The sequence below is a fragment of the Thermobia domestica genome, chromosome 14 (genome assembly GCF_964235325.1).
Source record: "Thermobia domestica chromosome 14, izTheDome1.hap1.1, whole genome shotgun sequence".
Classification (NCBI taxonomy): Eukaryota; Metazoa; Arthropoda; class Insecta; order Zygentoma; family Lepismatidae; genus Thermobia; species Thermobia domestica.
This window is the reverse complement of record NC_137467.1, coordinates 16,537,083-16,561,085: the sequence shown is the minus strand read 5'-3', so window position 1 is coordinate 16,561,085 and position 24,003 is coordinate 16,537,083. Positions and strand designations below refer to the sequence as shown.

The 24,003-nt window shown below is 36.1% G+C and overlaps 1 protein-coding gene across 5 annotated transcripts in view; it reads right to left on the bottom strand.

Annotated features, from left to right (window-relative positions):
* The window catches only part of LOC145669547 (protein brain tumor-like), a 229,349-nt gene that overhangs the window by 125,603 nt on the left and 79,743 nt on the right, over window positions 1-24,003 (bottom strand). For all 5 annotated transcript variants that reach the window (XM_081737735.1, XM_081737736.1, XM_081737739.1 and 2 more), the window contains exon 2: window positions 18,800-18,881. The gene's annotated coding sequence lies outside the window, so the exon portion shown is untranslated. The remainder of the gene's footprint in view (window positions 1-18,799; window positions 18,882-24,003) is intronic.

Here is a 24,003-nt window from a genome sequence, read left to right as displayed (position 1 = left end):
GAGATTAATTAACAAATCAGTTACAACAAACTAAAATATAAAACATCCAACTTCGAAAATTGGGCTTTTAACATTTCGTACCACGTACTTAGCAACTTTAACCTAGTGTTGCTAAGTACGAGCGGCTCGGCTCACGGCTCAGTCACAACCGAACCGAGAAGTGAGCCGAACCAACAGCTCACCCAACAGAGCCGGCTCGAACCCTCGGCTCAGTTGGGCCGAACAGAGCCGAGCCGAGCCGATGGCTCACCTGAGCTGAGCCGAACCAAGCCGATGGCTCACCTGAGCCGAGCCGAACCAAGCCGATGGCTCACCTGAGCCGAGCCGAACCAAGCCGATGGCTCACCTGAGCCAAGCCGAGCTGAGCCTGAGCTGATGGCTCATCGAAACCGAGCCGAAGGCTCATCCGAACCGAGTCGAACCGGTTGACATCACTAATCTAGGCCATACGGTCTATCCCTATACTCATGTAAATCCTCAACGTATTTTAGTATGTACTAAAAATAAACTTACCCTGATATTGATGTGATACTCAAAACTAAGAGTTTGGAGACTTCTCGGACATCCTGTATATACGCGTTTACGTAACAGTTTTGTTTCTCAACAAATATCCCAAAAGAACAGACATTGATGTTAAGTTAGAGAGGCTACACAGATAAATCTTATCATAACGTGCTGAACAACACGGTGAAGGTATGTCAACGAAAAGACTCTGACCTCCAAAGTAGGAAAAATACCAGAAACTTTGAAAAACAACGAACAAATATTGCTCAGATGGGACAGCAGTATCTTAAAAGCAAAAGAAGATATACTAACCAAACTCTCAGAACACAGTTTCAAAACTTAACAGATAAAAACGACAGCAAACAAAAGGACCAAAAAAAAAGCTGACATTTAAACACGTGTTCCACGAAAATAATAGGGCTTCTTTTCTGTGTTCTTAAAATTCCGCAAACTCAAAACACTACAGCAGAACGCTTAAACAAAGGTCAAACTCCAAAATTCCGTTCAAACCGATCGCAACAGAGCTCGTCAGCAAAGGTCTTTCGTTTCCAGCTTTTGATAACTCGTCCGTGTTTTGGCATTCGTCAGCTACAAATGTCAGAACGATAAGCACTATAATTTTCCATATTCAGTAATAATTTTAATGCTGGTTGGCATCCTTACCACTTGACCAGAGAATTGTTACACGAAACTAAGCAACAAGGAGATATTCTGTATAGCAGTGGTTCTCAACCTAATTTCTATCACGATCCCCATTTTGTCACATCCTATTGCCACCGATCCCTTTATAATTTCTGGTTTTGTAATAAGCTTGTGTGGGATTTTTAATATATCTATTACGGAAATCTCACGATATCCATCTATTTCTATAATAGTAGAATCCATTTCTTGTATATAGAGGATACAGTAACTTCCCTAAAAGCGAATGGATTAAAACCAAATTTGGTCAGTTCATTCATATTACAAATATCGAATCCGTTCCGTCATACTGTTTCAAAATGGAGGCTTAATTTTGAGTCATATGGTAAAAAGATAAATTTCTAATTTTGGTTAAAAAATTTGGACAGTTCTTAAAAAGAGTTACTGAGTATTTTAAATGACTTGATAATGCGCGTCACGACGATTTAACCGGAGATTGCCACACTACTGAAATCACACCATGCGCAAGTATTTCATTAGCTTACAATTTTAATTGTATTTCAATATGCAGGTTTTGTATCATTTGTATTTTTGTGGTATTTCATTGTGCCGTTCTCATTCATTTCATATTGTACCGCTTTCATTTAAATTGATTTTTAGACAACTCTGCACCTGTTGAAAATGTTTAGTAGACCTATTTTGTTGTTGTTCTTAGCAGTATGTTTAAAAATAAAAATATGCCAATCAGAACAAAATTCTAAATATTTTCCGGTACTAGATTCTAATTATATTTCTCTCTTCCGCTTATCTTCGCGACCCCCCAGGTTGAGAAACTGCTTATACTGGTATGTACACTCGTGTCCAAAATGATTATCGCATATCTATAACTGTCTTCTTGTAACAAAATAATTTGATAATGATTTTGCGGGGTACTTTTAATACTGTGTATATAATCGGGAAATGTATATTTGTGGTAAATTTCATAGGAAAAGAATTATAAATACGAAAATTAAAATGAGTAAAACAAAATGTTGCTAAATCAGGGTTCATACAAAAATACTGAACTCAATTTCCCTGAATTTTCCAGGTTTTCCAGGTACTAATTTTACAATTTCCAGGTCTAGTGGAAGAAAGTAACAGTAAGAAAAAGACAAATTTTAAGGATAATATATTTATATATTTTAGAATGGTCACCCTTCTCCCCGATGAACGATTGGAATTAAATATTGAGTCACAAGAAAATAAATAAAATTTAAGTTGAGAAGCCTACTAAGAGAATTAATAAGTAAATACTTTTGTTTCATACTTGAATACATTCAAAATATACAAAAATACTGAACTCAATTTCCCTGATATTTCCAGGTATTTTACGAGATATGATCGATTTCCCTGAATTATCCAGGATTTTTTCTTCCAAAATCAATTTCCCTGAGATTTCCAGGTTTTCCAGGTAGTGTATGAACCCTGTAAATGGACAAGAAAGTTTATTTTCGTTTTAGTTATTATTTTCTGTTCTTTTGAGATGAAATTTGCCATATTATATATATATATATATATATATATATATATATATATATATATATATATATATATATACAATCTTTGCCGATTATACACAGAACATTCTAATACCGGGCGAATTCGTTATCAAATTATATTCCTACAATAACATGTTTATAGACATGCGACAATAAATTTGGACATGAGTGTACAAACAAGACGTTGTACAAGGACATATTACGCGTTAGGTATGATGTGTGGTTAGGTGACCGACTTTTAAAAGTAATTACTTCTGGCTTTCTAGAGTGGAGTTCGTTAAGCCTTACAACAGTGTTTCTCAAACTTTTTTCAAGAGCGGACAATTTTTATTAAAATTTTCTACGGACCATCGTACATATGTCCCCCTTTGAAAGCATATCGTTGCTTTAATAGAAATGTGACAAACTTTATAAAAATATTTTTTAAAAAAATGTTGAAAATAATATTGCAGGCTAGGAGAGTTTTGTCTGAAAATAATGCACGTCAAGGTACACATTCTCAAGGAAATAACTGTATTCTTTGTCCATCCCTGTCAACTGCACCAATGTAATATTCAAATCGCTCTCCTGGAATCTTGATCTTGAGCCATACCACTTTTCTACTAAAGGAGCTATGGAAGGAATAGTATATACCAATATACTTATATTTTATTTCTTTTAAAAATGGTATGACAGTATAACCCTCATTTGTTTCCGCATTTAATCCTTTCGAGATAGGGGCATCTTAGGCGTTTTCGTAGACTTTCGGTTAATGAAGTATAACTCAAAAGAATATTTAATCAATTGATGTGGCTGATACCTTTTTTATTATTTTTTTTAAAAGATGTGGGTAATTTGATAACAAATTTGATTGCAGTGTCGCCACCGGGAGGGAAATGTAGAGGTAACACTTCACCAAAAAATCCATCCACAACTGAATTTTAAGATTTTTTGGAGCTGGCACCACTGTCTACACATGGGTCCAAGTCACCTTTTATATATATATATATATATATATAAGGTGTGTTGACAACTCACAGTGAAAAAGTAGTTCGCTGGCATGCAAAAACAAAAATTCTCTCATCGTACATACGAAATTTTGACACCTTTTCCCCTTCAGAAACAAAAATAAAGTTATGTAAGTATTCCATCTTTCGTAATTATTCTATTGGAACTTCCTAGGGTCCGTTGTGTAGTCCAAAGATAAGGCTTTCAGATACTGCTACATTTGTTCCAATGTAGCCAAAACAAGAGATAAATTTTCTGTGACTGGAAACACTGCTACTATATAACCGCAAACCATGTTAAACTTTGGTACACCGCTAATATATCACAGAAGTATTATGTCGATATCTAAGAAACGAAGCTTGTAATCTTTTTTTTAAAAATATGGTAAACAGAAAAGTAAACAACATGAAGGTTTAGAACCTAAATTGGAATTTTTCGTGCGCCCTCTAATGACCCAATTGTAAGAATATGTACTTGCTTTTGTTCAGTAAGGACTGATGTTCGACTGGAGTGGCTTGCGTTCGTACATACAGGTACTGATTCATAAACAAATTTCAAATTTTTGGAACGAAAATAGGAAAAAAAATTCCCTAGTTGGCAACACTGGTTGAGAGTTGGTCAAACTAGTCTTTAAAAAAATTAGACATCCATATGAACGAACGGTAAGAGAAAAAAAAAGAACTGTCACAAAACTGCATTTTCGAGAAAACAGCGTTTTAATATTGAAAGCCGCGTTAAAAGAAGAGGGTAAGTTACATCTTTACTCCTTTTTACATGGACATTTTTACATCTACGCATGTATGGCATATACAGTCCAACAGAACCAAGAGTCGCCAACAGATAGGACAAAGCACCAGAAAAAGCTCACACATGGACATTCCTTGTTTCCCCCCCCCCCCTTACCCTTTATATAAGGTATATACTTGGCAAGTCCTGAGTAGATCTCTCTAAAACGAAGGGAAATTCGACACTCAGGGGGGAAAAATACCATCAGGATAAACCATGGTGCAACCATACTTGGTTTAGAAAAAATCATTCCAATATCTTAAGTGTTCACACAGCAGATGACTAAAAAAGTAGTGTGCCACATTCCCGACCCTATCTCGAAAGCGTTAACTCCTTTTCAACGACTTGCAAATTCGCAACATACTACTAATGAGTGCTTCTGCAAGCCGGTGTACACTGGTGGTGGTCAGAGGCACCGATTGCAACGAATTAGTGACGTATCCGTTCAATTTTCCTTGCATACTCTGCCCTCTAGACAAGTCAGACAAGGTTGTAATATGTCGCCACAATTATTCAACATTTACAGTGAATGTTTAATGAAATTGGGGATTTCACGATTGGAGGGCAAATTATAAACAAGCTCAGGTATGCAGATGATACAGTTATTATAGCTAGAACCGAAGAAGGAATAGAGGAGATGGCTGACAAAATAGTTGACACTGAAAAACTATATGGAATGGAAATCAACATCGAAAATTTGAAAGCCATGAGAATATCCCGAGGAAACGCGCCCTTACGGCTCTGAGTAGAACCAAAAAGAACTGAAGAGGTCGAGAATGTCAAGTATCTGGGAAGTATTTTGACGAGAGAGACTTACTGCACCAAAGAGATCACGTCAAGAATAACCATAATCAAAGAAGCATTCAACAAGAAAATATCACTTAACTAGCAGGCTCAATATTGGACTTAGGAAGAAGTTGTTCAAGTGCTATCTTCACGAAATCCTCTCAAATTGTATGCCTTTCTTTGTTTGCAAAAGACTCACCCCTCCTCCTCAGAATATGCATTTCAATCAAGTCCACAACTAATAATAAATATCGAGATCAGTTTAAGTTATGTTTAAAAACTAATTTTAAACCGTTCAACTTTGTCCTCAATTCCGCCATTTTATAGATATAAAATGGGATTAGGGATTAGATTTCTGGACTTCGTCATTTACGGTTATCGTAAGCCCGTCACATATGAGTACCATCCCTCGGCGATCACACTATCCGGGGCATTGGACAGAAGGAAACGGCCTGGGACCTGTATGTTAACTACCATCCCAGCATTTGCCTCGTGTGAACGAGGAAAATCCAGGAAAAACCTCTCAGAATGGCTGGCCTAAAAAAAGATGTTACACCTTTTCGATCGAGTGTCCCCACCGGGAATCGAACCTGGGTCCGGATACAAGATACGAAATTAAAATACGAACCTATTTCTCTTTTCAACTTTATATTCGTGACGAATCCATAGTTTTCAGGGTCGCTGAGATGAATAGTGACACTTTCGATGCAGTTTAAATCTAAATTCAGCCCTTTATGTCTAAAATGAAACGTATTCTTCCCGTACTATATATATATATATATATATATATATATATATATATATATATATATATAGTACGGCCGCTGTATCTCTGGCTCTGAAAGCCATGAGAAAAAGAAAGCGAGGGTTGATCACACACACCCACTACATTGACACCCCCCCCCCCCATAAGGCCCAGTGAGTGGCCGAGCTGTCACCGCGCTGGCATGGAAACCAGACGTTGTTGCCGTTTCGTATTCTTCCTTTTGTTTGTGCATAGTTGAGTGAAAACTGCATTGAGATCGTGTTTGGTTATTGCAACTTTTTTCTTTTCTTTTTGTGTGTTTGGGTGTGCTGTTTAGAAGTATTGTTATTAATTGGTGACAATGGCTAGTTCTTCAGAACCGAAGGCAAAGAAAATAACGTATAAAGGGGAAATTGGCAACATTGTTTTGTCCACGTGCAGAACTGTCAGAGCCGAGACGTAGCGGCCATACTATAGTATTCTGTTAGTTTTCAATACATATTTTTGTCCAATTTGAAATCCTCTACCCCCTTAGGATACGCATTTCGGTGAACGTGACATGTATAATACGAAATTATTAAATCAGTATATTGTCAAAATTCTTGGTTCATTAATAAATATTTCGGTTTTTAGCATAGAGTTAAAAAAAAGTCCTACCATCATACACATTAAGATACGAGTTTCAGACTTATATTAGCTTTTAATGTTCTAGAATAGAAATATCGTATTTTATTTGTTTTAAGCAAAATAAAAATGTGATTTAAATCGCACTTAAATTATTTAAATCAACCAATCCTGATACAGAAGAGACAAAATTGTAGTAGCGTAATTCTATATGGTGACGTAATAAGGGCTAAAAAAAACAATGCTTTTGTTAAGAAAAAGCATTTTTTAAATTACGAAATGTGGTGAAGACTAAAAATCATTGCACATGATTTAAAGTGAAATTTCTTAGCCTTCTCAGCTTTCGGAAAAGCGCCCAATCCCGATTATTAGCCAATCCTACTTTTTTTCCTTTTTAATTTTACCCCACAAACAATCCTTTCAGTTCATTTTATGAAAGCATTGTTCTCTAGAGGGCTTTTACGATTGTTGTTTTCCTTAGACAATTTTCTTCAATGATAGTTCCTCTCTCTCTTTTTTTTTTTTTTTTTTTCGTTGAAGCTACAACAAAATCAGCACCAAAATCACTCTCAGCTATGAATTAAAACGAATGCTGATGTTAATAACGCCTATACACAATCTGATTGTATTTGTAATAATTTTACAAACACATGATATAGTCTAGAACGAAAATTGTGTGGAAAATAATTTCATATGAGTTTACGTCTATGTATAAAAATTCTAGCGATCGAAAAAAAAAAAAAAAAAGACAACTTAGTGCTTTCTACAATAGAATACTGCAATACTGTTTATTTAGATTTGGGCGACAATCTATCGAATAGACTGCACAGAATTCAAAATGGTTGCGTCCGTTATATACCTATTTAACTTCAAATATTGAGATTATTTAACCAGCTATTTTTAAAAGCTGAAGTGGATGACATTGAAGGTACGATGTACACTCATGTCCAAAATGACTGTCGCATATCTATAACTGTCTTCTTGTAAGAATATAATTTGATAATTATTTTGCAGGGTACTTTTAATACTGACTGTGTGATCGGAAAATTTATATTTGTGGTAATTTCATAGGAAAAGAATTATAAATACGAAAATGAGAAAGAGTAAAAGAAAATGTTCCTAAATGGACAAGGAAATTTTATTTTCGTTTTATTGTTCTTATTTACTGCTCTTTTGACATGAAATTCGTCACATACATGTCTCTGCCGATTAAACAATACTAACATTGTAAGAAATACCGGGCGAACTCGTTATCAAATTATATTCCTACAACAACATATTTACAGACAATAATTTTGGACATGAGTCTAGATATTACATACTTATAACTTAAGATATTAAGAGTGCATCTAATGTCACATTTTCAATATCAGCGCGAATCTTATCAACGAAACACCAAGAGTAAATAAACTATTTTCTCTGCCGAAGCTTAAAACTAGTACTGTGTCAAATTTATTCAATCACAGCCGTGAAATTGTGGAAAGACCTTCCGGGCGATATTCGAAAGTCATTCTTGATAGCTATGTTTAAAAATCAACTCAAAAATTACTTTTTGTTTCAGATTACCACCACAACTAACTAGAGCAATAGTTATTTTGGTAATGTATTCTACGTAACACATGGTCATTCCTCGTCGTATTTTTTTTAATTTTAAATGTGTTTTTTTCATGTTCTTGCCATGCTTGCTACTTTTCTATTTTCAATTTTTATTGTTATTGTTGGACAATGTTTGTATGTATTAGACCGAGTAAAAGGTAAGCCAGAAGTCTTAACTCAGACTTAATACACTGAAACTGAAAAATTATCCGTTCTAATTAGTACAGGAAGTTCGTCGAATATTAGTTGCAAGATTTGATTCTAACAATCAGAAAAGTAACTTCACAAAACTATTGCAATGAAACACGATTTATACGTCTACACTAATTGTAACTCGTATCAAGAAAACGAAACAAAATTACAAGTGGTTTTCCAATTTAATTACGGATATCGATACGTCCTATTATTTTATATGAGCTATCAATTTTAGGAGAAAAATTCCTTTCCACAAATACGACTATATAGACACCACATTCTGAAAGAAGCTGTCCATATTTCTTCCCACCCGGGCGAAATGAACTGGCATCAGACACACCGATCACGAAGTCCCCCTGTGAACCATCGTAAGCCACACGTCCGCATGCTCAAGAAACAATCCTGCCTGGTTTCTAACAAGGGTTGCTATGGTTACCTACCCTCAGACAACAGCTTTCCACTTCGCCCCTCACCAAGGTCACGGAGGACAGGCGTGGCAGCAGGTGGGCACAGTCGGAAGGTATGTCTACATCACGTGACTACTCAGGTACATCCAGGAGAAAAACTTATCCAGGAAGAACAAGCAACACTTTTTTTTTTTTTTACTTCACATATCCCTTCCTCTCAACAATGTAATGTTAGTGTTTAAGCGTATACTTAAGAATACCAGTATACTCAAGAACGAAAGAAAATTGAAACTGCTTACGTAATAAGTATGTTTTCGTTAACGGCTAGCTCAATTTATCATGGTACGTAATAAGTATGTTTTCCTTAACGGCTAGCTAAATTTGTTATCACGGTACGTAATAAGTATGTTTTCGTTAACGGCTAGCTCAATTTATCATGGTACGTAATAAGTATGTTTTCCTTAACGGCTAGCTAAATTTGTTATCACGGTACGTAATAAGTATGTTTTCGTTAACGGCTAGCTCAATTTATCATGGTACGTAATAAGTATGTTTTCCTTAACGGCTAGCTAAATTTGTTATCATGGTACGTAATAAGTATGTTTTCGTTAACGGCTAGCTAAATTTGTTGGGGTATGTCTTGAAATGATATCTAAGTTTAACGTCCCACATTAATGTCCTTTAGGCTAAGGGAGATTTTCATTAAAGCAAGTGAATAATGGAAAAACCGGTGGAATGAGAACATTTGTGTGTATATATATATCCGTACTCTGTTCATATGTCCGATTAGATTACTTGCTGGATAAGAATGAATTTTCGCCAGGATGTAGACGGGTCAAAAGCTAGGAATCAAAATTCCTTGCTGGAGATATCTTCAAACCAGAACCGGTAGGAATCTACAATTTTCGGTTTTAACGCTGATCATTACAGAGCAAAAACGGACAGAAAGACGCTGTCAAACATCAGGAATACATTTCATCTCCATTCTTAAACACTAAAACCGGAAGTAGTAGAAATCCAGTACAATTTCTAATTTCATTATTGATCTACATGGAGCAAAAGGAATAAGAGCTCACAAAAAAGCAGTTTTTCGGGGTCTATTAACCGAATTAACCCTCTATTCAAAGTGGAAATGAGAACTGGTTTATATGTAGACTACTATAAAAGTAAAAATGGTAACATAACGAGACGCGGTTTCTGGAATCGATTTAGCATTCTAAAATTAGGAACTATCTTATCTTAGTCCTCTATTCAAACCGGAAGTGGCAGATCAACCACTTCCGGTTTTAGTGCTGTTTTCTGCAATCAATTAAGGGTTTAACGAATATATTCCATCCCCACTGTAATCTCTCTACTAAAACCGGCACACTAACCTCTACTGAAGTGGTAGAAATATCACTTCCGATTTCAATAGAAAAAATACCACGCCATACAAATGAAACTGCTTCACATGATTTATACATAGCCCTTGCTCTCGGGGCCGCGGTGGCTCAGAGACCTCTGGTGTATGAGGTTCTTGGTTCGATCCCAGCTCGCGCGAAGTGAGCTTTGTGATGGAGAAACATCGTGTGCGTGTGCTTTCTCGGGGTTCTCCTGTTTCTTCCCACTTTAATTCCTCTATTTCACATGCGTTCTCATCATTATAGTCTCATTTAGCCTAGCCGGCATAACAGTGGGATGTAAAATTTAGAGATTTCATTTCATAACACTGCTACTAGTTTGCTGTTGAACAAACCGGAAATTGTTTATTTTTACCACTTCCGGTTTGAATAGATGGGGTTATCGTGGAGATGCTATGTTTTCTTGGGATGTAGAGTTCATGAAAAAACTTCATTATCTTTTATAGTCATTGCTCTGTGAAAATCAATATTGGTAGATTTTCTTACTTCCGGTTTCACTGGAGAAATTAAGACCGCACATGGGGTCTATTCTTGAAACGCTGAATCTATACCCTTTGTCGTTTTTGCTCTGATACCTGTGAAGTGGCAGACGAACAACATAACAGTTCTGTAAAACCTTTCAATTACGCATAGCATAATTTGTAGTCTTAAGAAATAAATAAGTGGGATACGGGTCTGGAATCTTACAAACTTTAATTAAAAACAGATCAATGAACAAATGCAATTTTAAGGTTTTATTTGAACAGCGAAACAGTCTTCTTAGGAACACTTTCCATCCGTGTTGATATTACGAACATCTGGAATTTAAAAACCTTGCATTCTGGTATTGACCAGTAACAAAAAGGACGGGAAAATTCTCTTATTAAGCATGCAAAAACCAAACAACAAGGAAAACTTTCCGTAACAAACACTGGAGAATAACAACGCCGCCAGATCTTCGCGTGAATAGAAAACAAGAGCTGAAGTCACGCCAATATGTCAACATATTAAATCCTCGTCCAGATGCATGCTTTTCGCAATGTAAGACACGCTCTCTATGTCTACCTACTAACAGACTTACAACCAGGATTAAGTTGCACGACTACCCTAGGATTTCCCTGCCACTATTTGAGTAGTTATACTTCTGTTTATGAGTATTTCGGTCTGCAAAGAATCAGTGTAACTTGAAGTATAGTTAATGTTTCTCCACCAGAAATCAAGGGAAGTGGCGGAAATTAATTACAAAGGGGGCCAATGAGGACCTAATTACAATGTCGAAAAATCACACATACACTTTCGAAACCAAGACGATTGACCGTGTCAGTTACTTATTATGGGCGAAAAAACTTGAGCGATTTTGGATACGGAGGATACGTGTAACAAAGTCATACAAAAAAAAAAAAAAAAAATGTATGCAGCGAGGCCTCAGGGAATGGATGGATTCGATGTTATTTTGTTACACACAGGGTTCATAGTAGTCTGGTCTCTTGTAAATAGTTGAAAAGTGACCAAAAAGTGACAAAAGCACACGAAAAAGACCAAAAAGTGACAAAAATCTCATCATGTCCCTTTTTTCCTTTGTCAATTTCTCCATCACCTTTGTTGTTTTCTTTCATCTTTTCTTCTTTGCTTCTTTTTGAGCTTCCTCCTTTTGTTAGGTTTTCTAAGTATGCTTTGTCGTTACGTTAAGCAGACTTAGCAGATTTAAGAAGCTTCTGAGTAAGTGGAACCAGTTCTGGCCTATTTCCGAATTTCTTCTCCCAGACATATTTAACTTAGCATTGAGAGTTCTCAAAGCCATGAAATATTCAAATTCGCCACCTACTCTTAAGAAGAACATACAAGAAGCATAATACAAGACGAACATGATGAACCACACAAACACACACAATGTTGAGCGGAGCGTTACGATTACGAGAAAAAATAGACTATTATGATAGAAGAAAAAAATAGACACAGAAGGGTTCTCAACCCCACCTTGAGAGGTTAAGCATCCACCAACCATTCACTGTGCTTTAGAAAGAATAAAAGCTGAAGTGAGAAAAAAGCTGACTGTTTCACATATGGCAGCAAGTACTGAAGCTTTCAAAAGAGTAATGAGTAACAAGTTTCTGCCTTTTTCCATTTCTTTTTATATTTTTCTTTAAAAACTGCCAATGCAAAACATAAATCACACGAAAAAGTCACTTTACCTCCCAAAAAAGTAACTTTTAGTGACCAACTTGAAAAAAAAAAAGTGACTCGCTATGAGCCCTGTACACAGAATACAAATTTCGGAACACCAAAACGATTGACCGTGTCGATTTTGTTTTATGGGCGAAAAATTTGGGCTATTTTGGATAGGTAGGACAAGTTTTCCGCCCATAGGAACAAAATTGACACGGTCAATCGTCCTAGGATTTCGAAATTTGAATTCTGGGTAACTACATACATCGAATCATCCATACCATGGGGTTCGCTGCACACAACTTTTTCTTTTCTTTCTTGTGTAGCTGTGTTACACACATCCTCCCTATTCAAAATCACTCAAGTTTGTCACCCATAAAAAGGAACTGACACGGTCTGTTCGGTACACAGAACTTCTATTTTGTGTGTCTGTGGTATTGATTCGAGTTTCGCGACAAAAACTATGTTTATCTGTTGTATTTGAATTGATCTAAATATCGACTCTCTGTAATATATATACTATTCACAAAAAAATCGAGGCAAATACCGAATCTAGGGTGACCCCTCTCACGACGTCAAGTTACGTCATGCAATTCTGATGAAAAGGTTGAATCAGCTTGCAACTACAGCCGGAGTACGCTCCTTGAACCTCTTAACATAAAAGCTCGAGAGCATTTCGGTGTTAATTTTATTGAAAATATAAAATTCCGAGTCTATTCGTATTAACTATTGTTTACCCGAACATGTCTTAAAACTACGAATATACTCGTTTTCCTATGCTTCTGTGTATTTCCGCCAGATAGTGCTGCTGCAGTTATTGTTTAAGTATTTTTCCGGCAGATGTCATTGTACTCTCCTCCGTTCAGTATTCCGATTGTTTTCGTCTGCGGTTGTGATAAAGCAAATTATGGCGCCTTACTTTTCTTCCATGTTTCCTTACGCTATTTCTCTTGTCTTGTGTTTATTTTGATTACTCAAATGTAGTTTCTCCTTATTTTCACAGGTTCCTGGGTAATATTATTGATCCCTTTACGGACATGAGTATACTTGAGATTTTAAGGGCTTTTCCGATGACCACATCTTAACAACAATCATCACTATGTATGTTCTTTCAACTAATTACTTCACTTGAGTAACAAAGAATTCATTAAAACCGAAACGCCTTTCTGTTCAAAATTGGTGTGTTAAGAGAGCAATTTTACATGCAGAGAATTTCTACTAGAGGATGAGGCGGACTAACTTTCCGAGTTAATTCCTTGGTAATTATCACTATGTTGCAGCTCCTTACAAAATGAATTGGAAAGATAGAGTAAACATGTTGCCATCTATATGAAGCGTGATCTATAGCTTAGATAAGTTTTGGAAACAGCTATTTAACCTTTTTAAGATCCATGGTACGTTTTCGTACCAAAATCCAGTGTTGTCTTAACCGCTTATTTAGGTCCTGTAATTCGTTTAAGCAGGGTTTTTATTTATTTATTTTTTGGTCAAGTCACACATGGAACAAAGAACACATCAGATGCGTTTTGGAACCAAATGGTCAACTAGGTGGCGCCAAATGGGGATTCAGGGGCATGTCATCACACTTTTTTTAGGCAATTTTCAAAAAAATTTCCCGCCCTTACTTTCCAAAATATCGAAATTTTGCATACGCATTGTGTACAGCTCTATTTTTTTTTTTTTTTTTTTTTTTTTTTTTTTTTGATTACGTCAACTCGGACCCGAGGGGTTCAAGATTTTCTAAAAGGGGATTTTTTTCCGAAAAATTTACCTAATTTCCCCTTTCTGGTGTATGATATGGGCATGCAAGTGATACCCTTTGAAAAGTGTCTTTATTCTGAAGAGAATGAGCTATGAACCGTGATCCTACGATAAATACCAATGAAGCAGTACCTACTTGGCAGCCGAAAATTTACCTCAAAAGCAAGAATCTTATAAGGGTTAATAGCACTGTTGTAGATATTATATAGCTGACTTTCTACATTTTTGATCATCTTCACTGTCTACGTTATTTACTAAAATACATAAAAATGGAGATACGCTTCAATGTTTCCTTCCCAAAATATCGGTGTTGTAATCAACTATAAATTAAGTGGGACATTATAGTCATTGAACGAACCAAATGCAAGTTGCGTTCCCGTGCTCTCACTTCGCAGCAGGAATGTCTATTTTCATCTCTCGTGTGTGGATATATAAATCTAGATCCAAACATTCCGGTTGAGACGCTCTTTATCTCCGCGCCTCCTACAGCTCACTCAGTCTCCTAAGAAAAAATTGTTTACATAGTGCATGCCTGTATGGGGAAAGGAAAATCAACACACAACTGCCACTTTCACTACAAATTAAGACTCGACTCAAGCGCTCACAAACCAGAGTGTTACAACATATGCCGCTGTATATAATTATGGTTAGAGGAAAGCTTACATTCAAAAAATAGGTAACTGCATCTTTTACAATCTACTATTTCTTCCACCGGACTTTAAAATCAAAAACTCTCCCCACCACACACTATTTAGAGTCCGCCAAATTTAAATACTCCCATTCCGCTTAGCACCTTCAACCATGAATTAATTAAAAATGCATTTAAATGCATATGAAGAACTAGCAGAATACTTGCCCTCGTCGAGGACAATACGTTTCATTTTGGACATAAAGAGGTGAATTTAGACTTACACGACATCAGAAGTGTCACTGTTCGTCTCAGCTATCCAGCAAACTACAGATTGAACACTAATATCTGTCATTTTCGATCATTTTTAAATCTCACCCTCCCCTAAGTTGCACCTCAAAGTGAAAACAATAAAAAGGATCCCAGACCCGAACCTTATCTATGTAGCAAATTTGATCGAGATCGGTCACCTTGTTCATGAGTTATTACAGGGTTCTTATTGATTGGAGAAATCTTATTTCCCTGACCTACCCTAACCTTTGGCAGGAAATTCCCTGACTTTCAATGACAGGTGTCGAATGATGTTGACATATAAATAAGAAATAAATAACGGTGAATATTTATATACGAGAACATTTATTCTACAGTGACAAATAATAATTGCTCATACGTACATTCCACTTACCACCCAAAATATCTAAGCAACGTCCCACACTGACCATTAAATGGTTAGCTAAGCTGAAATTGGTGTACAATTAACATTATTGAGTCACAAACAGTCACTCATTTTTATTTATATACATAAATGAATGTGTCACGTATAACATATTTCCGTAAATGCTTTGAGCATTATTTTTTTCCCGCTGGATTAAAAACAAGTGTGCCCATGGAGCATACAATGGTTAAGTTTCGCACAGGGTTTTACAGTAGGCTATACATAATTAAATATCGCCATTAACTAGCGACAATAATAACACGAATTATTATTATTCTCTTCGTATTACAAATTGGGCCGTGTTGATGTTTCTAGGCTAAAGGAGACGACTGACAAATCGTGCAAGGCTGCTTTTTCAGGAGATGCAGACCTAAAGATTTAATCTTTTCACCCCATCCCTTTTTCGAGCCGCTTTCGCTTTGCTCCTTCCAAAAAACGATGTACCTATTTTCCTCACGATTAAGTGAATATTTTAAAAAACTAAAGTGTATGATTCTAAACTACTACAACAAAAAGAGTTGAGAACCGATAGGTTCATGATCTGTTTTAACTCAAAATAATTATTTCTAACTACACAAAACAAAAATACTGTCCCCTGTTTCTATCTTCTTCATCATTAGAAAAAGATCTAGAGGGGAAAGTATTGTCCCTGTCTGGGATAAAATTTTCTTCTCTAAAGGAATTTTTTGTCAAAGGGAAATCCCTGGCATCCCTCATCAATTCGGATACTGGTTGTACGACACTAAAAACCTCACTTACTAAATGCAATGGAGACTTCAAGCAAATATTATTGGAGTAATTAACATGCGTAGTTAATGAGGTAATGATACTATTTTGGATACTATTTTTTATTACAAAACATAATCATTAAGTTTTATTGTATTCTTATTAGAAAGTCATTATGCAAACTGTTTTCTTGTGTTTCTTACTACACAATCAACAAAGTTTTGATTCACATGTTCATTTTGTAGTATTGTTTCACCGGTAAATTTTTAATATATACATCTTACAAAAGTTTTCCTTCGTGTGTCCCACTTGCACGTTTTCAAATTGTCACCGTAAAGCTGAATTGTCACTTTAGAACAATCTTGTAGCTGTCATATATATATATATATATATATATATATATATAAAACTTGCAACCCTATAATATTTATCCATGTAAACAGTCTTGAAAGGGACTTTTTTTTTTTTTTTTTTTTCATCTTGCAAGGGGTCAAACCATGTGCAACTTTCTGGGTCGTCTTGCTTGCTATCTGCTATCGTCCTCACGCTAAAAGAAAAACAGTTTCGCCGCTTCCGAAACAAATTCTTTTGGTCGGGGAGGAAAAGCGCGCCAAAATACAAGTTTTTAATGAGGAGGTTTACTATTTGTTCACTAGAATGCAGTGCTGCATGGGTGGAAATCTCTCTCTTGCTTTCAGAAAGTTGTAATGTGTAAACAGTAAATGGAAAGATCGGGTTGCAAGATTTTTAATGAAAGTTACAAGATTCTTGTAAAGTGACAACACAGCTTAAGTAAATGATCTTGTATATACGTCTTTGATCTACCTTTATATTTTATCATACAGCATAACCGTTCTTTCATAATTTCCCAAATTATCCGGATTGAGTCCAGAACTAATCAAGCTGGATAACTGGAGTTCCACTGTATAAATTGCGCTTTTTTTTCGAACACCCTATACAAATACTTTAGATTTCTTTGACTAATAAACTATTTTTAATGTAACGTTCTGTCATGCCATCCGTAATGCATTTTCACTCCCACCTCCGTTGAAAATTAAAATAAAAAATTTGCTTTGTGTTCGTGTTCCAACTTGTTTGCTCCGAGTCGGAACGTTAGCACCAAGCACGTCACCGACAGATCATAATCGCCAAACATTACAAGGTCGCTTTCTCACGTGTTGTGTGGGCAGTGAACTTCACCTCGCCGAATCCCAAGGCGGGGCACTCTGGCAACACTGTTTTGTCTCAAGGTCACCTACCTACCTATCTCCCAGTGTTCCGGATTATAAAAAAAAGGGGGGGGGGACACATCAACAGAGGAGCTATGAATCTTCATTCCATAGACGGCCATGAACCAGCCCTTTCTCATGTACCGGAAAACTCCAAACATGGAAAGGGGTAGGGCAACACAAAGGAATTGTTTACCCTTGTATGCATGTGCTTATCAGTCTCATACCAATTCCAAAATATTCAAGAAAAAAGCGTAAAACTTCTCTGCGTGATCTTACATCGAAACTTGAATGTGCAGATACACAAATATACACTGTTAAACCGTTTGAAATGAAGTAGAATGCGTATCCTCGAAGGGGTCAAAATTTATCCCGAAAATAAAATTTCAGGAGCCCAAACTACTATCTTTAATAATAATAATGTAGATTACGTTTGATCCTTTTGAATCCTACTTCGAAGGTGTTACTGATGTGTGTGTATCTTTACGCATAATTGTAATTACTTTTAATGGTTTGTAATGTAATTCAAAGTAAAACACGAATGAACCAGCCAAACTATTCAATTCACCCGTTTCTTTCGTGCTATATCTGACAAGGATATGTATGCTCATCCCCACTCCCTACATGTAACCTTTACATATGTAACCCTTTATTTGGATGTTTCAGAATGTTTTGCCTAATTTCCAATTTCATAAATTATATATTACTTTTGCGGTGACCTAGTAGAATTGTTAATGAAATCTTTGATTTATGGAATGTACACCAAATTGCTGGTATAGTCTGAGAAATTTGCATTCTATAATTTTCCAGTAAACTACCTTATTTCTCGGGTAAGAAGAAAAAAAACTGAGTATCTCGTACAACACGTGAGTATAAAATTTAATTCCGGTACGCTATACTGCATGGCTTCTAGGCGACTGCACATATGTCGTCACCTCCAAAATAAAACCTATTTGCCACGTAAACGCTACGAAACGTGTAATCCCGTTGAAATCCCAAAATTTCGGTTTAAAAATACATTACCATATTTTCTTCACTCCTACCTTTACTTAAAAGTTAAAACTAAGGGGAAAAAATGTCAGACAAATAATCATTTAAAACAGTTATGCGCGGGACAGCAGTTCTCCGCAACGATTAGAATAAAGTGTCCATTAAAAATATTCTACATATATCAAATATAGGAAAAGCTAACGAACTGCTTAATACTAAATGTCACGTGAAGTTTATGTAAAGCACATTTCTTTAAGACAAAACGAAACTAAGAAACAAAACTTCAAAACTGAATACTAAAACATCCTTTGAATTCATTTATTCTCCGAGTGAAGAATTTTTAACCTAAATAATTCGAATTTCTAATTTATGGCAAAAAAAAAAAAAAAAGTACTTACAATCGAATATTTGAAGGAAGAAAAAAAAGTATCAGGCACTCTTCAGCACTTCTTTATATTTTCATAATCCGTATACACCAAACTGAAAAAGAGAGAAAAATAATTATAGCATGTGTTCCTGCAACATACACTAAAACAAATATTAACTACGAGTTAGATAGTACTCTTCAATTACACTTATATGTGGTTAGCACATCGTTATTTCTAGCTTTGTATTTACTCCCTTAATTCACGTAACTTCACAATCTTACTCACGATTCTAGGTCAATACAAAATCATATACAATCTGGGTTACATTTTTGTTGTAATTTCTACCTTAATGCCCCACGTTAATGCTCTTTTGACTAAGGGAGACTGATGATTAATGGAAATGAATGAGTATAAAAGAATTGGTGGCATGAGAATTCGGAGGAAACTTTAAAATCTTGACAAACCTCACAGACACGATGCTGTCCCCCCCCCCCCCCCCCACACACACACAAACACACGGCTTGGGATCGGGCCAGGAATACCTTTCAACAGGTGAGCGCTCGACCTCTGACCCTCCCCCGCTCTCCACATGTTTATTCAGTCCATATATAGAAATTCTACGTTATTAACCAAGATAATTCTGAAACTATACCACAGCTAGTCAAACTTACTTGGCCGAAAATCGAAACCACGGACCTTATTCACCAGAGCTAAGCGCTCTACCACTGAGCTATCATGCTTCCTAGATCACGGTCAATTCATTGCCAAGTCTGATACAAATCTAACTGCGGGTCAAAGAGATTCTCGCGCGGTTTTTTTATATGGAGAAGAATGTGCAGTTGATAATCCAATTATCAACAGATTTTTTGCATTTTGTTTTATCCTACCGGTAAGAAACACCCACGAAGAGATTTAATCTGTCCTGTTGAAAACGGATGTAGTAAAACCCAGTACAACTTTTTCCCCCGAGTTTTAGTATTGATTCCTACATAATAATTGTGACAGATAGCGAGGAACTTTTTGACGTGAAGTAAGTGTCTGAAGAACATGTTCCATTTCAATCTTATCCCTCCTTTGTAACCGAAAGTTTTAGATTTAGTACTTCCATCTGCAGTATTTATTTACATCATAGTTTGGAAATATGATGTAGTTCCACTATATAGAACTGAACTCACTTTTTGTTTTGCTTAATGAATCCCTTCTTGAAGTAGGTCCCCTTCATTTTGAACTAGTATAGCTGTCAAATGAGGAATTAACTATACAACGTGGAAACGAGAAAAAAAAGTCATGTGTACACCACGTATAAGAATTTGGTTTATATATTTTATCAATAATGATATACACTACAATTTCCGATAACACTTCCGATTTTAGTGGCTATATTATATTAAGAGTGGAGATCGCATACATACTTGGAAACTCTTCTTGCCATCTGTTCTTATTACTTTATACTCTACGGTTCCTACTGATTTTGACAAATCTATTTCCCTGATTTTCCCTGACATTTAGCATGAAATTTCCTGACTTTCATTATAAGTGTCGAACGTTGACATAAAATAAGGAAAAAATAACTTAACATTTATACATTAGAACACTAATTCTAACATATAGATGAATAGAAATTAAAACAAAATTGCTGTAGGAAAAAAAAGCAATAAAAACTATTATAATGACTGACTAAGCTGAAATTGGTGTATAATTAATGGTAGGAAAAATATATTTTATAAAATTTCCTTGACGTTCCCCTGATTTCCAGTATTTTCCCCTCCGCGATGATTTTCTTTGAGTTTTCCCTGACTTCCATAACCAGTAGGAACCCTATACTGATCCATCCGGATTTGAGATTTTAGAAGGGATATGAAATATTCTCTTGGGACGTGTAACTCGTTACAGAAAAGGATTTCTTGCTACTAACCGTTTTTACCTTACAGCGATCAAACGTTAAACTGTAAATGATTGATTTTTGCTACATCCTGTTTGAATAAGGGATTAAGAAAAGGATGTAGACTCATGTCCAAAAATTATTATCGCATATCTATAAATATGTTGTTGTAGGAATATAATTTGATAACGAATTCGCCCGTTGAGTAAATAAGAACAATAAAACGAAAATAAAACTCTTGTCTACTTAGCAACATTTTGTTTTACTCATTTTAATTTTCGTATTTATAATCTTTTCCTATGAAATTTACCACAAACATACATTTCCCGATTATACAGTAATATCAGTATTAAAAGTACCCTGCAAAATCATTATCAAATTATATTCTTACAAGAAGACAGTTATAGATATGCGACAATCATTTTGGACATGAGTGTACATATTCTTTTACATTAATCAATTAAAAAAAAAACTCATCGTTTTTGTCATGTTGAACAATATTGAAACTACACTGCAACTGATACTACTTGTCCCTTGTGACAGCTCGCTGCGCGCACGTGGTGCTCAATGCTGCGTTGCCAGCTTTTGCGTCGAATATTGAAACTACACGAGTAGAACAAGTAAATTGTTTCTTGTTCCATATTAACCTTTACTAAATATAGAATGCTACATGACACAAAAATGAACTAAAAGGAATGCTTTCAATAACCACCAGATCCAGTACTCAAGTTGACATTCGACTAAAACGATGTGCATTTGTTTATATTCAAACTGGCAACGTGCGGAGAGCTGCAGAGCGACAGAAATGAGCCACTATAATTGGCTGAACGTGCTGTTGCCGTAGAAACAGTCCTTCTTTGCTGATTGTTATGACCACGTGCAGGAAGGAAAGAAACATAGGAAAGCAACTGTTACAAGGGACAAGTTGTATCAACTGAATTATAGAAGTTGTACTGGATTTCTATTCCTTTCGATTTTAGTAGAAATTTAAGAATGGATATGAAATGTATTCTTAGGACACTTAACCACTTCTCACTATTACCGTTCTTGCCCTATAGCAATGGTCGCAAAACTCACGAAGCTTCTACGCTATCGTACAGTTTTTAAATTCTACTGAGCTACCAACCAAAAGAACTTTCAACTTTAAAAAATCTTACATTTGTTTATTGCCTATCAACTTACATTTCTAGTTAATATGAAATCAAACTTTCCAAGTTAGCAAACGTCTAATATACACACGAAAAACAATGTGCACAACCCCATATATACAGTATATATAATCAACTGTGACATGAGGCTCACAATGGCAGTTGCACAGGAGAAACAAGCAGAGTTCTTGTTGTCAGCGCCCTCTGTCGTTAAGAGTCAGTTTAGTGGAAGAATCAAAGTTAGCCAAGAACGTTAAGAATCTTCATCCCGGCGAAATTAAAATACCGCTAATTTTACAGTAATCATGTGATATCTTCAAACAGATAAAAGATAATCGAAATGTGGAACAAGAGCGCCCTAAACAATATTATTTTACATGAGAAACCGTTATCACGACTCACTTATCTCCTTTCGATTTCGAGCCAGTTTGAAAATTGGCATTTATTTTCGCGTTTCTAAACAGCTGAAAACTGAAAGCCACTAGGTGAGTTGTGATAACGGTACCTCACGCAAAATAATATTGTCTAGGGCGCTCTTGTTCCATATTTCAATTATCTTTTATCTATTTGAAGATATCACATATGTAGTGCCGCAAATTCGCAAACTATTTTTTGCGAATAATTATTTCTTTTCTTTTTATTTTTTTTTAAAACTGCAACAGAATTCGTATTTCATTTACTTCTTTTAAAATACAAATTCGTGTTGAGTGTTCTTTTTTTTCCTAGCTGGAAACCAGACATCCTGTCTGCCTTCACCGAGTTCCCCCTTTCTGACCTGTAGGTCAACCGCAGTTAAGATAAACATTCTCCCCTTCTGGTTCGATACAGAAGCTTAGTTTTTTTTCTATATTAATGTAGTCTTTTAACAAGTTAGATTATTATTATTAGTGGTAAAATACTGTTAAGAAAACCCATATAGTTTGTGTATCTTTAAAATGTCATTTTTGCTTCTAAAAGAAGATTCTTTTTCGTTCTTCAAAACATTAAATATATATGTGTGTCTTTGGTCAAAAAACAAGTAAAATAAACTGTTAAAGGGTCTTGAGTTCATTATGTATAAAACCTTTCAAGTTTATTACTTGAAATCTTTTATGTTTAGTATATGTTTATAGTTTAAAATACTATTTGTACCATTCTCTGTAATATCTCGATGTAATCTCATTCTTCCAGAGAAAGGGGCTCACACACCTAAACTCAAGGACTACACATCACACGCACACGCATGCGCACACACAAAATCTTATCTTTTGCCTGGCTCCGCCCAAGGCACCTTGTACTAGCCAATCTAAATGTTAATAGCATGGCTCGTTCCAATAGTTAGTCGCTCCACCCCTCAGAGTGGAACTCTTCCGAGGTCATCTGCACCCGAAATCGTGTGCAAAGCCAATAATCTTTCTTTTCAGAATACTGGTCCCCCTCGGGCTCCGCCCTAGGTACTTTTTAGATCTCCACGCATGCTCAACCTCTGACCTTACGGTCCTCGTGCAACGTTTGCTCACGTTACTATTTTGCACACAAACCGTAAATTGGTGCCGCTTGCACCTCCGACCGAGGCCCTTAAAAACGCATGTTTTGGCCTCTCTCGTCGGACAACGTCCCCCTCCTAAACCCCTCAGAGACGTGCAAACTACAAGGAGTACACAATTCGTTAGGTACGTCTCAGTTCAGGAACTTATCACAAAAAAGTCTCTAGTTGTCCATCCCTCTGCCTTCAAACCTCTCTGCCTCTACGGAGGCCTGCCTACTCAATCTCTTGGTTACCTACCTCACTACCTTAGTTTACCCAATACTTGGCAATCTGTTTCTAAAAGCTCGATGGCTCAGCCAGGGTTCTCCCATAATTGCTGGTCGGCTTAGGAAACTAACAGTCAAAGTACTACCCTACCTAATCCTCACAGTAACTTGGCAATCTGTTTCTAAAAGCAAGACGGTTCAGCCAGGGTTCTCCCATAATTGCTGGTCTGCTTAGGAAACTGACGGCTAAAGTTACCTCCTTCCAAACTTGGCAATCTACTTCCGCAAGTTTCGCTTCAGCCCGGACTCGCTCCAGAAACTGCTGGCAAGCTTAGGAAGTTGACGGCTAAAGTTCTGTCGCACCCCTATTTAATGTGTATTTTAACAAACTCTAAGTTTATTGCTTAGCTGGCCTAAAACGCACCGGTAATCAAATAGTGACTCCCTGTTTGATGTCTGTTCGCAGACCG